The following is a 6,642-nucleotide window of genomic DNA, read 5'->3' as shown; positions in this document are numbered from 1 at the left end:
AAGCGGACATTTCACGGTAAGTTGAACATAGCTTTGGTCGTTTCATCATCTAAGGGACCTGCTGTTCGGAAGCTGTGGAGCGAGGTTGAACGAAAAGGGCTGTCACCCTACGGCCTATGTAGCCGTTGTCTTGTTTTAAGACAAGTTAAAAGAAGGAGCATACTCCCTCTTTTAACTTGTCTTAAAGCAAGACAACGCTTTACATGAAAAATAAGACACTTTACCACCTTTATAAACCCCAGCCAACGATTTTAACTGTATTAAGCCCCAAAATAGTGGCATACCCCTTTAAGTACTACTTAGGCTTAAGTACTACTTAAGGGTTTTTGGGAAACGCAACCCTGTTTGCCCCACAACTCCCTACCACACCAATGCATACAATGCATCCAATTCTGCCCCATCTCTCCCTGGGCCCAGGCAATCATCCCCCAAGCCCCCCACCACCTCCACCCCCGGGCGGGTCTGCATGACAGAGTCAAGATGCAGCAGAGAGGGCCAGACAGTAGGGCCCCTCTCTCCTCTAACTTCATTCTACTGAGGGCTGATCTACGACCACAGTTCCAGGCTTCTTCATAATGTCAGAGGCAAACAGCTGTGGGAGAATATAAGCCCATATACATTTACGGGATGGAGAGGGGTGGTGATAGCGGTGGCGGTGGTGGTGGCGGAGGCGGAGAGGGTGGGTGGGTGGATGGGAGTATAATCTAAATATGAAACAGCAGGGCCCGGGTTCAGGCCGAGGTCTTACGGCAGGCCCGCGCTGCTGCTTGCAATCCGCTTCCCAAATGGCTCACGGTTATTTGTGTAATGTGCGAAACTCTGAGCGATACCCATTTCCTGCGCGCACCCCACCTCGCCTCCACCCTTCCATCCCCCCACCACCACGACACCCCCTTTTAATTTGGAGACCCATACGGCGGCCGGCCCATCCGTCATGTGCTTTTAAAAGTCAGCATGTGAGAAATGACACTGTGTGCGGGTGGCTGAGGACGCTGCTTCAGAAGCTGAAAGGCCACCCAACCCTCATAACAGGGCCCGTAAAAACCCAGCGGCAGCAGTCGCAGCGGATGCAGGCAGGGAAACCGACAGGGGGGGGCACAACGGGGTCAGTTGTCCCGGGCCAAAGGAGAGGGAGGGCCCAGAATTGGGTCCCCATTACATTATTGGGGGGTTGCCTGGGGGGCTTTCAGATGTTTTTTGTCACAGGCCCGGCCAAAGCTATCAGTGGCCCTGGATGGAGGTGGTAGTAGCGAGCGATGGCAAACGGCTGGCAGCCGGCTGGGTCTCTGTGACAGGCTCCAGATCCCCCCTTAGATAAACAGGTGCGCAGGGCTGCCGCTAGCTAGCCAGCATGACATTTAAAGCGGGGACGCTGTAAAAATGGACCGATGTTGCCGTAAAAGGCCAATCGGTTAAACTAAGCGTTTGTTCATTCGTCTGCATAATTCCTGGTATGCTGTGTTGAGGGTGAAGGGATGGTGTGCGTGTGTGTGTGTGTGTGTGTGTGTGGTGTTCATTCGCAGGTTGATGTCACCATGCCCCATCATTCCACCCACACAAGCGTCACCACAGGCAGTTAGCTGTTTTGTGTCATTGCCCTTCACCTTGGCACCCACTGCTGCAGCCTTTGTGAAATTGAACGACCAATTTGTCTGAATCAAGGTTTACTGGTCACATAGCTCAGTTGATGATTGCCTTGAGACGCTTTAGTTATGCTCCGTTTGTGCAAACCTTTTTAAATTCTTGGAAACCTTTTCATATTTTAACACATTTTTAGGTAAATTGTGTGGAGGAACCCTGACACTAAAAATATTTCAATGTTTAATTGAGCAGCTCCATTTAAAAAATAATAATGGAGGATGTTATTTTAATGTGTCAGTCAAAATTGTTTACACAGTCTTATTATTTCGCGTTTGCACAAAGGCAAATTGCTATGTTGTGATAGAGGCTGTTAATGTGACATCCCAAGGTCAAGTACAGGATTTCGAACAAATGTCTTTCACAACACCTGGAGTACTTCAATTTGTAACAGCACTCGTTATAATTATCTCTTATTTTCCTGCATTAAGCACTGGACTGGAGGAATGCTGCACCAATCCTTCTGTAATGCTGTTATTTTCTATCTGTCTTTTAGTTTGCAGGCAGCACCACATTCAAGAGCAAGATCAACATCGCTCCTCCTCAAAGCACAGTCAGGTGAAATGGCAAGTCGACTGGGTTTTCTGATGTACAGGCCAAGTGGGCTTTAAGCTTCATTAATCACAAACAACACGTTCCCTGTGCAGAATAATTAATTAATCCATTTTAATCAGATTGGAACAAGATGATCCCATTATTTGTGGAGGAGCGTGTTTGGGTCGGGGAGGGAAACTAGGCACACAATGTGTTGGTGAGGTAGCCTCTTAATTAAGACACCTCTGCTATTCAGAAACAAAGAAGAAGAAAGAAAGAAAGCAGAAAAGAAAGAAAGAAAGAAAGAAAGAAAGAAAGAAAGAAAGAAAGAAAGAAAGAAAGAAAAAGAAGAACAAGAAGACGACGACAAAATTGTAATTGCTGGATTTACATTATGTGGCAATAAATGAAGTGCCTCTTTCGATATTCTGATGATGTGGTAGACATCTAGTCTATCTACTCTAGTGTCAAAAGACTCAAAGTTCTCACAGATGCGCGATCAAGATCAACAAATCACGACACTGATTTCAATGATGACACACGTAGCATTTGTTTTTCATAAGTGCTTGATTTTTTGGGAAAAGAAATACCTGAGAACAACTGGGTGGCTGAATGGCGTGAAGTCAGTGTGGCAGAATTGGCACTTGGCAGACCCAGGCCAGTGACTTCCACCTCTGCACTAGTTTTCCCATCTCAATAGCTGTTTTCAGGACGACTAGAACATGTACGTTTGGCACCAACGTATGATTTGTATATGATTTGCAGTCCTCTGGCAGAGATTAGGTTGCAGGATATCCACAAAACACTGCAGTCCCATTTCAAACTTTAAACTAACATTGGGGCTTTCAAACTAAATCTAAGTAATATAAATGTAAAAATTAAGAACATAAAAATATTAAAAACTTACATAAAATAAAAAACACATAAAAAAGAGTATTCAGGAACATGACGTCACCTGTGCATCAGTGTTTACGTTACACATTTTGTTTGAAACTCTCGCAGTGAGAGACGGGGTTCCATGTGTGTCCTGGTGGTGAACTGCTTTGCAGCATTCAACGATGCTTTGTTGGTAGTATGAGGACCCCCTCCACTTTGTCCCCCTTTTGCCAATTGCAGGATACAGAAGGCAGCATGAACCTATCTTAAGCCTCGAGACCAGATGTCCTATAATCTCTACTTCAGCAGACTTGTCACCAAGATTTGTCAAATGGGCCCGATCCAGAAAAATGCACTAAAGTACAGTCACTGTAAGACTTGTAGTGGAGAGAGTGACATGCCCACTGTTAGTGAATCCATTTATTTCAGAGACAGGATGAGTGCAAGGGGGAAAGAGGAGAGGAGTCAATGACTTCTGAAATATTTTCTGTGAAAAAGGAGAGAGAATGAGAAGGAGGCGGTAGAGTGAGAAAAGGGCATGAAAGATATACGGTAAAAGAAATAAAAAGAAAGAGAGAGAGAGAGAGAGAGAGAGAGAGAGAGAGAGAGAGAGAGAGAGAGAGAGAGAGAGATATATAGATAGAGAGAGAGAGAGAGAGAGAGAGAGAGAGAGAGAGAGAGAGAGAGAGAGAGAGAGAGAGAAAGAAAGAGAGAGCAAGAGAAAAAGACTTCAATGGGGGATGAAAGCACCTTCATATTGCTCTGTCTGTATATCCCTGCTCTGTAGTGCGAGCAGGGCCACATAAATCACGGAGGGAACTGTCTCGGCGTGATAGAGCCAAATTACTACAGCTAAACACACAAGTATGTGGAATGATTAAACTGTCTGGGGTCTTCCAGGAGATGGAGATATGATTAATTGCCTCTCGCTGTATAACCGGACAGAATAGTAAAATGCTCGTCGCCGACGACTCCTTGCTTCCCAGTGTAAAAGGGGCCCCGTGCCTCAGTTCATGAAAGTGTGCCGCGCACTACACATCTGGTTTGTTCTCTGCGCAAACTCATTGTAAGGTCACCGATTCACACAGATTCAATTTGAGAGCTTCATTGACTCTCATTTGCATTCGCAAACCAACCCTCCTCCCCTCCACCTCCCTCCCCGCTTCTTTTCTTTTTATGGTAATGTAAAGTTACAGTGCAACGCGGTGTAGCCAAGGAAACCATTAAAAACAAAGATGTAGCAGTAGCACTCCCCTGGATCTCTGCGTTCTCTGTTCTCCGTTTTTTTTTTTCAATCTCCCGTATTATTTTTTAAACGGAGCTGCTCAATTAAGCATTTAAATATGTTAGTGTCAGGCTTCCTCTCACGGTTTCTTTATCTTACTCCAGAGTTTCCTGGTGTGAATCATTAGCAATGTAAAGCTTCCCACAGGGAGTTCCACACTTCTTCACTATATTTAGTCAATTCAGCACATTAATCAAAGGGACACTCACCACCACAGCCGCCGCTACAGCACACTGCTACTGCCACCTCCCTCTCCCACTCCTCCTCCTCTCTCTCTCTCTCCCTCTCCTTTTTATTATACTGCTTTATGAATCACTTAAATTGTCTGCAGAGAATTTCATTTCACACTGCTTTTCCCGAGAGTTTTAACGCCGTTAACCCTAATAAAGACAACAATAGCACTGCTCCTCAGCTACACACGTGCAGGCAGACGCGCATAGGAGCTGACACGACGGAGGGAAGGGAGAAGGCGTTCGATTGTACAGCGTATCAATGTTACCCTATCTTGCTCCTTGCTCTTCTTACATCTGTCGTCATGGCCTTACGCTGCTGAGGAGAAGAGAGTGGGTTTGACCTCAGTTTGAATGGCTACTCCATCACTAGTGAAAGATGACTTTGCAATTTTGCTTTCTACAGTAATATTTTGCATTGCAAGCACACATATAAGCACTTTCAGAAGGCCATGGTTTCAAAACAGGACACAACACGCATAGCACACTGCGTGCGTCTCTACAGGAGAATGATCATGAGTAAGATTTTTAGTCGCATAATTTGAACAAATGGTACTGAACACGACTAATGCCTCTAATTCAGGGGCAGGGAGATGTCTTCCTCATGAGCTGATTCATCCTAATTAATACAAATGGAATGTTCCAGTTGCTCTAATTGTCAATATGCAAAAAGGGCAAGGACCACAAAAATAGAAGCCCGCCGGAAAATGGATGGATGACTCTCGGCGGACTGGTCTTGGATCAATGCGGACAAAGTTGTAAGTAATTTATGCAACAACAGCATTCCGTCCCCTCCCGAGTGATGATTTATGGACTCGCAGACAGGCGCCGCTCGCGTGGCCTAATGCATCATGCTGGAGCCATAATAGTGGCATGAGGGGATATAATTGAGGAGACTGACATGGCTGTCTTGAGGACGGGATGGGAGCTGGTGGGGACTGGGGGCTATTTCTGGAGCCAGGGATTGGGCTGTGTTGGTCAGGAGTCATTGGTTGGAGGTGGATAGGATGAGCAGAGGGCAGCCGTGGCCTAGTGGTTATAGAGTTGGTCTTTCAATCCAGGGGTTGCAGGTTCGAATCCCCCTTGACCTCTCCCTACATCTCCATCCATGGCTGAAGTGCCCTTGAGCAAGCCACCTAACCCCACATTGCTCCAGGGACTGTAACCAATACCCTGACAAATAATAACTATAAGTCGCTTTGAATAAATGAAAGCGTCAGCTAAGTGCAATGTAACGTAATAATGTAATGTAATAATGAGCAATCCACTCAGGTTATAGTTATAGGCATGCATCATTCAATGATCTAATATGGGTCTTTCTTCCACAGGAGGTGATATAACGTGTGTGCAGCAGATGTCTCTTTTTAAGATACAGGTTAATCTCTCTATAGAATCTACCTCAGACAGTCCGAGACAGACAGGTGTGAAACCTGCAGACAAGATAGGTTGGATCAAAGCGAAATAAACCCGCGATGGAACACCATGTCTTGTGTTCCTTAACTGGCAGCTGTCAGCGTCAGACAGAATGAATGTTTGTTCTGCTTTGATCATGCTGTTCGGTTGTTTTCACTCTCTAAAGTTGTAATAGTTTGGAGTTGAGTATGTCTCTATGTAACATAAGGCTCCTTTCCACTGCCGGTTTTCTGGTAGGCCTACAGCTCCACACAGCGCAACTCGGCCACCACTTTTTGCTTTTCGAATAGGCACGACACAGCTCAATAGTGAAGCAAAAAGTGGCAGCAGTGGAAAAGAGCCTATAGTGCGTTGGCAATGCCTGTTTACATTCCATGTAGATGAGCTTGCAATGGACAGTCCAGAAGCTGTGAAATCAAGTGAGAGGCAACCCAGTTACTGCGGATCAATAGCAGGCAATTGATTGATTACAGGAATTGATTGTGCTGAGATTTTCCCTGCCTAATTTCCTAGGCCTAAATTACTTGCTGATTGGAAGGTTATCTTTAAAAAGGTTGGAAAGTAAGTCTGATGTGTTGGGTGCATCATTTGGGTATGTGGGTATGTGTGTGTGTGTGTGTGTGTGTGTGTGTGTGTGAGTGAGTATGTGTGCTTAAAACACATTTT

The sequence above is a fragment of the Engraulis encrasicolus genome, chromosome 9 (assembly GCF_034702125.1).
Source record: "Engraulis encrasicolus isolate BLACKSEA-1 chromosome 9, IST_EnEncr_1.0, whole genome shotgun sequence".
In the NCBI taxonomy this organism is placed as follows: domain Eukaryota; kingdom Metazoa; phylum Chordata; class Actinopteri; order Clupeiformes; family Engraulidae; genus Engraulis; species Engraulis encrasicolus.
Note: the sequence above shows the minus strand (reverse complement) of the source record.